The sequence below is a fragment of the Gossypium hirsutum genome, chromosome A02, assembly GCF_007990345.1.
Source record: "Gossypium hirsutum isolate 1008001.06 chromosome A02, Gossypium_hirsutum_v2.1, whole genome shotgun sequence".
Classification (NCBI taxonomy): domain Eukaryota; kingdom Viridiplantae; phylum Streptophyta; class Magnoliopsida; order Malvales; family Malvaceae; genus Gossypium; species Gossypium hirsutum.
The window spans coordinates 79251772-79261248 of record NC_053425.1 but is presented as its reverse complement, the minus strand read 5'-3'; positions in this window follow the sequence as shown (position 1 = coordinate 79261248).

The window sequence follows — 9477 nt, the reverse complement described above, 5'->3', positions numbered from 1 at the left end:
GTACCTATAACACATCAGAGAGCATCGAAAAGCTAGCAGAGGCACTGGAGTGCAATCCCGTACAAGCGCGCGTTATACCCCTATTGAAATGCCAATCGTATCCTAATCGTTTGCTATGTTCAAACAGGCATTTTAACATGTTTATCACATTTAAAATTCAAACGCACTTTTCAAAATAGTCTCGTACACATGCTATCAATCAGCTAAATTCATTCTAATATCATATAATGACATTTCCCAAATATTCAATAACAACCAAATATCACTTTCTCACCTATACTTAATTATAAACATTTTATAATTTCAATTTAATATCAAAATTCAACCTGAATACAATTTAATCAAATCATAATAACACAAGTTATAAATATATATATATACATATATTCCTTTATACTATGGACTTACTTAGGATATGCTATCGGTTGACTCATAGGGACTAATCCGCGATTTTTCCTTTCCCCCGATTATCCTTCGTAACATTCAATTCTTGATCTATATAATGATGGAATTGAATTTATCAAATTCAAATACATTATCTAACTCATTTCTAAGCATATGACCTTTAAATTTCATTTTACAATTTTCTCTAAACATTTCACTTTGTTCAATTTAATCCTCAAATCCAAAACTATTACAATTTTCACATTTCAGCCCCAATACACAAAACCGATCTTATCAGCACTTCAAATTAGCCCTTAAACATTTGAAAATTTTACAAGTTTACATGCTCAATTTTATATATTTTCATATTAATTCATAAACTCAAAACTAATTAAAGTTCCTTTACAAAATAATCCTAAATAACAACTAACTTTAAGAAAAAACTAAAATTCATTAATGACAAGTCCCAAAATCTTTAACAATTTTATGAAATAGTCTCGGGGTTTGCTAGATTAAGCTACAATGATCTCAAAAACATAAAATTTACAAGAAACGAGTAGAAAAATTACTTACATGCAATAACCTAAGCTTGGCTGAATTCTGAGCTTCAAGATTGGAGGTTTTTAATTTTGGTTTCTGATGGAATAAGAAACATAGAATATGATGTTTATTTTTTTATTTATTTTAATTTTTTTAACTTTTAATTAATGTATAAAATATAAGCAAATGCTTACTAACCGTCCACACTAAATAAAAATGGTCTATTTGCATTAAAAATCCTTAAACAATCATTAGTTATGCACTTAAGTTAATAATAATCAATTGCGATGAATTTTTACATTTTTTTTACAATTTAGTCTTTTTTCCTTAATTTACTCACCAAACATTAAAGTTCCTAAACCTAACCTTCACATACCAATATAATAACCACATAAATATTTAATAAAATATTTACAGACTTAATTTTTAGAAACGAGGTCTTGATACCTCATTTTTTGAAACCACTTGACTTTAGGGGCAACCTACTTGTACTTAAATATTCATTCAAATAGCAAATATTACTTTATCAAAATTTAATATAATATTATATTTGAATTATAATAATTACAGAATTACTCGTCGAATTCATGGTCTCGAAACCATTGTTTCCAACATCACTGAAAATGGACTGTTACATTGACAATCTACAAGGAAATGGAAAAAGCAAATGAGGAAAGCATGTACAATGCTTAATAAGTTCACATATATTAAACCAAGTAACTTACCTCGGGTTATAAATATACACTACATGCTACTAGCTTGATAAAGTTTGTCTATCATGGTAAATCAAATATAAAAAAGGTGAGTTCAACATTTATCATACCATGTAGTAACTCAATCATATAACATCTCAATACTTATTCGACATTTCATTACCCTTCACGAAAAAAATAATCATTTAATCAATTCACTATCTTAATCATATCATACAATCTACTTAGCTGCAATAAAACCTATTTCAGATTAATTTCAAACATTACTTTCATTTCATAATTTGAATTCTCAATAAATTTCGTATTAAATCATATGAACTTTATTCTCGTATCATATCAATTCAACTTTATACCAAATAGTTATTGAATGTAAATATAATGTCAATCAGTACTTTGTTTCATAGTATGAATTCTGAACCATATTAATCAATTTGTCACATTTTCATATTTGCCCATTGGGCTTGTATAACCGATTCTCAATATGTATATGTGTCATCCGATGATCATATCAGCTCAATCTAAATATCATTTATTCCATTTACAATATACATGTCCCTATTAACCTGACTCGGACTCAGATGGATACATAGATCCAACCAACACACCAATTTGGTACCTAATGCCAGTTGGATAAATCTGAAAATAGTAAGTTGTGCCCTGCACTGGCTGATAAAATTGATAAATAGATGTGCCCAGCACTGGTCGGCATAATCGACAAGTGGAGTGCCCAACATTCCCTGACACATAGTCGTATAACCCTGAACTTTTCCTATTCTATGACATGTCAACTATATCTGACTCTGCCGAAACAGTTAATGGGGTAATAGTTTCTCAATTTCATTACATTATTTCATCAACCAAACAATCAATTCTCAAATATAATAGCACATCACATAACCATACTAATTCAATTTCATGTTTACAACATTATATCATACTTTCACGTATACTAAATTTGGTCCTTATCACTATCAACCTGTCTAAATCTAATCAATTCAGCTCATTTCATCATATCATCACAGAACATACCCTTTTTTAGTCCACTTTAAAGTCAATTCCATATTTATTTCAATTTCCTATTCATCGTATTCAATTTAATCATCTATCCCACCTTTTTGCACCGGATTATAAACAATTAAAATTTCAATTAACCATAATTAAAATTATAATTCTAAATGCATAACAATTTAACACAAACATACCGTATGAACTTACTTGGCAAACAAGTAACTCTCTAATGACTAGCTAACAAATTTTGCCATTTCCCCGACTATCTTCAATTTGGTCCAATTTCTAATCTACTCAATAATTCAATTCAATTTATCAGTTGCAAACATCTTATATCATCATATTATAAGTATATATATCAGTTTAATTTTCTTATTTGAATGCCTCTTAAACTTTTACATTTTATTTAATTTAGTCTTTAAAACCAAAGTTATTATAACTTTCACAATTGAATATCATTTTTTATTTTGGTTTCAATTATGTTCTTCTACAACCCTCTAAAACCTAAAGTTATAGAAATCTAATGATAATTTCATCAACTTTTCATTTTGGTCCCTATATACAAAACTAACAAAACTTACTTAACAAATTAATCTCCAAACATATCTAAGCTTATAACCAAACTATTAAACATCAAAAACTTCAATTTTCATCAATGGACACTTTAGAAATCCTTAAAAATTTTGAAAATAGAGATATGGGCTAACTGAACCTAATTGCAATAATCTAAAAAACATAAAATTTACAAAAAAAGGGCTTGAAAATCACTTACATTCATAGTTGGAAAGCTTAGAATGGTTCGACCATGGAACGGTGAAAATAATGAAATGGTGAAGATGACAACCATATTTTAATGTTTTTTAATATAATATAATATAATATAAATTTTAATTTATTTTAACACGTGTTAATTAAAAACACCTATCCAACCATCCACCATAATTAAATATGGCATAATTTTCATATAAATCCATTCAATTTCACCATTTTCCCCATTTAACTAACATTATTCAATACTGATTAACTTTTACAGTTTTACGATTTAGTCCTTGTATTTAAATTAACCGTCCAAACTCTAAAACTTTTTGGACCAAACTTCAATTTACCTATATAAAAACTCCATAGATATTTAATAAAAAATTTCACAAGCTCGATTTATGGAAATCCCGATATCTCATTTTTCAAAACCACTTGACTTTTGGTACTCTCCACCTGTACCTTGACTAATAAAATCTATTATATCACAAATTACTATTATACTATATTTAACTCATAAATATTAATTAAATATATCTATGGACTCTCTTGTCGGAATTGGGGTCCTGAAACTACTATTTTCGGTTCCATTGAAAAAAAACTTATTACAAGCTAACTTAGTTATCACTGTAACTAGGGCTTATTTGTTTAGTTAAACCTTCAACCTATTTTGTATTTACATTTTAATCCCTTGTTAATGTTATTCATTTTTCTTTAATTTCCTTTGTCAAAAATAATTTCTTTGGTGTTTTTGTTTCTTACTATTGCCTCTATTATTATGCTAGCCAAGCTTCTGCAAGAAAGCTTGGGTTTTGATTGATTTTCTTAGGTTTTAAGTTAATGTTACTTGAATTTAATTATTTTTTGTTTTGGTGTTTAGACGTTAGCGTGAATAACTAAATATTATGTGGTTGGTTGATGAAAATATGGGGAACGCTATTTTTGGGTTAATGGTCTAAATCATAAAATCTTGACTAAATTGAATAGACTTCAAAACTTAGGATTGATGACCAAACTAACCCAAGCACCAATTTGATTATCTTGGGTTAGTTTGGTGAGGTAGAGAGATAAGTTAGACTAATTTGTCAAAATTGGTAAAGTTGAGGCTGAGAGGTAAAATTGATCCAATATAGGAGTAATTGCAATTTAGATCCCTAATTCAAAGGTCAACCAACCACAGGGAAATCAACCAACTGATCCATGTTATTGTATTTACTCATATTTGATAGTTGCGTAGTTTGCTTTCTTTAGAATTAGTCTATTGTTCACTTAAGTAATTAATTAGTATAACCAAACCTTTGAATGGCCTGTCGTACTATGGTATTTGGTGAGTAGTTAATTAGAATCATTGATTTGCACGCTCTTAGCTTAGGAATTTTCTTAATCATTGACTCTTTTGAGTTCTATCCTTGGAATACTCTAGTGTTCCATTAAACATTATAAATATTACAATTGACCTGTAACACTTGTAGTAAAACTATAATAGTTATATTTTTTTAGTGTTGATTTTACACCTAACCATGGTGTTCGTATGCCAAAGCCTGGCGTGCAATTAATGATGTGATGTTGTTAAGTTGATAATTATACATTCAAGATCTTATAGTTAAGTAACTCCTCAATGAGAAATGCTTAAGTTAGAATGATGGCCAAACGTTACACAGTTATTGGTATGTGTGAATACCTAAAGAATTAGATTCATGTACTAATTAGATGGAAATTTATATTCTTACTAGTTGATCATGATCACCCCAAGGTGGCTTGGTTCAATGGGTCTAAGAATTATTAGAGGAACGACTTACAAATGTTTTTAAGGTTTAATGTAAGATGCATGCTACATCTTAATGCATATCGTAATGTTGCAAAACATTTTCAAATATTTTCTTAATACGAAGATATTAATATATGAATGTCTTGTTTTTTGTTTGAAAATGACATCAACTCCCTTATTGAACATGCTCACTGAAAATAAACTAAACGAAAATAACTCTAAGGAATGGAAATGGATCCTAATAATTGTCCTAACCTATAGGAATCTTAAAATAGTCCTTGATAATAAGTGTCCTCCGGCCACTCAAATTGAGGCTAGAAAAAGTTGTGAGGAGTCTAATGAGATAGCTTGTCGCTATATGCTGGAAAGCGTAACTAGCACCCTATATAAGCAATTAGAGAGTTATAAGACTGTAAAAGCAATTCTGGATAAACTAGAAGACATGTCTAGAGGCCAAGCTGCCTTGGCTCAATAGTCTACTATAAATAGCATGATGAATGCCCAACAGAAGCCTAGTATTTTGGTCAAAGACCATATGTTAAATCTTCTGTGATACTTTGCCGAGGCCATGGCCAATAAGGCCAATTTGGACTAGAACACTTAGATTGAGATGGTGTTCAAAACCTTGTCAAAGGATTTTATCAGTTTTTGGGCCACATATAACATTGGAAACAAAAACCTGATGCTTACACAACTCATGAAGGATTTACAATCCTATGAGTTTATGTTGAATGATGGTCTACTGGTTTGAATAGTAAAAGCAAATATAGATGTCACTTCTTCCTCAAAATAAGCACACTAAGAAAGGCAAGACTAAGGTCTCATTGGCAAGTGGAAAGGAAGAGGACCTGAAAGCCTGAAGACTTATCCAAGTCTAAGTGCTTCTTTTACAGTAAGAAAGGGCACTTCAAGGCAAACTATAAAGAGTGGAAGGAATACCTGGCCACCAAAGGCAAATGTATGAAACTCTTTATGATAGAAGCTTACTTAGTGGAGGATTCAATAGACCACTTGGTCATTGATTCGAGAGCCATTAATCATGTTTATGTTTCTCTACAAGGGTTTTAGGAGATGACGTAACAACCCATTTTTTAGTGGTGTCAGAAATAGTGGTTTCAAGGCCACAAATACAACGAGTGAGTTTGTAAATATTATTATTTAATATTTACAATTTAAATATAATATTATAATAAATTTTGATTTGATAAGTTATGTTTTTTGAATGAATAATTAGGTTCAAGTGATAAATCGTTAAAGTCAAGTGGTTTTAGAAAATGAGGTTTCAGGACCTCTTTTCTATAAACCGAATCTGTAAATATTTTTATTAAACATTTACGGTAAAGTTTGATCTAGAAATTTTAACGTTTAAATAGTTAAGTAAAAAGGATCAAATTGTAAAAGCTACAAAATTTAATCACTATAGACTTATTTGTATTAATTAGGTGAAAAAGCATGAAATAAGGGCCATAAGTGGTTAATTATACCTAATTTAATTATAGTGGGTGATCATGGCTTGTTATTTTATGAATTTTGATTTAATTTTAAAGGTTAATTTAGTTATTACAAAAATTAAAAATAAAATAAAAAATGAAAAAAGAAATACCATCCTCTTCGACCTTTTGTTTTTGTTTTCCAAAATCGAAGGAATCCATAGGTAGGTGAATTTTTTGACCAAGTTTAATTTCATGCATGGTGAGTGATTTTGATCCTGTTTTTAATGATTTTTATATTTTTTAGATTCTTTCAACTAGGTCCAGCTAGCCCGTACTTTCGTTTTTGAAATTGTTAACAAATTTAGAAGTTTCCATTAATGAATCTTGGCTATTTTTTATGATAATTATGTGTTAGAAGCTTTGATTTTGATATTTAGTTGTTTTGTGAAGTAATTTTTATCAGTTTTTTATTTAAGGATTAAATTGTTAAAATGTCAAAATTTCAAGGTTTGATGTTGACTTCGAGGTATAGTTGAGATTGTTTAAAGGCTTAGATTATTCGACTATAAATTTTGAACTTGAGAAAATGGTTAATTTAATGATTTTCAGGTTAAGGGAATAAATTGCAAAAGTTGTAAAAGCTAGGGGTAATTGTGTAATTTAAAAAAATGGGTATATAATTCAGAATTAATTGGCATATGAATATAAGCTAATAAAGGGAAAATTTGGCATTTTAGATCAACACCCTGTTGAATTATTGGAAAAAGGGAAATTACAGAATAGTCCCTGAACTTCTGCAACTATTACAATTCAGTCTAGGTAAGTTCATAACCTTGTTAAATCAAATAGTTTTTATTTCAGTTATTTAATATCTAACTGTGTATATGTTAAGTGAATTCGTTGGTTTTAAGGAAATGATTAAGACCATAGTTGAAAGACATTATGGCACTATACCGGAAATAAATAAGACCATAGTTGAAAGACACTATGGCATTATACCAGAAAAAGAATAAGACCATAGTTGAAAGACATTATGGCATCATCCCAGAAAAGAGTAAGACCATAGCTAAACGATGTTATGGCATTGTGATTCAGATGAGTAAAACCATAGCTGAAAGATGTTATGGCATCATGATTCAGAGGAGTAAGACCATAGCTAAAAGGCGTTATGGCTTTGCGATTCAGACGTGTAAGACCATAGTTGAAAGACACTATGGCATCATGCCAAAAATAAATAAGACCATGGATTGGAGACATTATGACATTTGTTGAACAATTGATATTTAGGTCATATGTATCGGATGACGAATGGTTATATCAATTGGTTGTACAAATTGGTTATGTGAAATGATTACAAGAATTGGTTATATGGAAATAAATGTATATAATAGCTATATGAATTAGTTATACGAAGATAGATAAACGAAAAAATAATGTGAAACAGATATAAGTAAATAATAATAGGAAATGTTCATATAGATAGGTATATGTAAAAAGAAACATTTGAAATGAATACTTAAAATGGAAATGTGAGTTGTTAAATAAACAAATGTTAAAGGAACGATATGCCAAATGTGTTTACTTGTATATGTTTTATGAGTAATACATTATAAAGTTGAAATACTTGATATGTTTCATATTTAATTGGTTGAATATGTTCATTAATACACCTACTAACCTTGTGGTGTGTTGTGACTAGGAAGGAAAAGTGTGCCTGATTTTAAATGAGCAATGTTTTAACGGTTTAATCATTTATGTTTGGTAAGTCTAAGTTTCTTGATTTGAGCTTACTAAGCATTAGTTGTTTACGTAATTATTTTCTATGTTTTGTAGACCATTAGAAAGCTTGAATGGTTGGAATCAATGTTGGAGCACGATCACACTATCCATTGAATCATTTTGGTAGTTTTTAAATATATGGAGATGGTTATAAATGGTATGTATAGGGTCATATGTCATTTTGGTAACTTGGGATGTTTTGCAATTGTGCCAATCTTTTATTATGTTTTAATATCCTATGATGATAATTGGTACATGATTATATAAATATGTGTTTTGGTTACAAGTGAATATCTTGTGATTAGGTAACTTTTTGGTATATTGAAGTGTGAATGAAAAGGTTGAATGGTAGGTATGTGATGTATGTATGGAATATGAAACCATGGCAATGAGGTTGAATTGTTTATATGTTTAATTATGGTACCAATGAGGGTACATTGGAAAGTTTTTGAATTGTATGATTTATGTGTGATTTTGGATTGTTTTAGTCTTGTTTAGGTGTGTTTTTGAGTAAGTAAGTTGGTTGGTAAATGGTAGATTTGTGTCTCAAATAAGCATTTACAATAAACTTAAGTTTTAAGGTACATTAGGTGCACACGACCTGAGACACGGTCTGTCACATGGCCATATGACACACACGAGCAACCACACGAGCGTGTGCCCTAAGTGTGTTGTAAAACTATATAAGTGTAGTTCCCACACGGGTAACCACATGGGCATGTACCCTAAGTGTGTTGTAAAACTATATAAATTAGTTCCTACAAGAGTTGACACACAGCATGCAACACGGCTATGTGACTCAAGTTAGTGAGTTACACGGGCAAAGACACGGGTTGAGACACGGTTGTGTGTCCCAATTTTGTAAGTTACACGGTCTTGGGTGTTTCACACGACCTGGCCACATAGCTGTGTGTCCCCTGTTTTTAGGTATTTATGAAATTTGTTGTAAACTTTCTGAATTGTTTCAAAGTAGTCTCATTTTGATCCTGATCTGTTTTTAAGCCCACAAAAGTTTAAATTGAAGGCCCAAATGTGTATCTTTGTTGGATTTGTATAAGATTTGAATAATTAATATTAAATAGAATTATTAATTTAA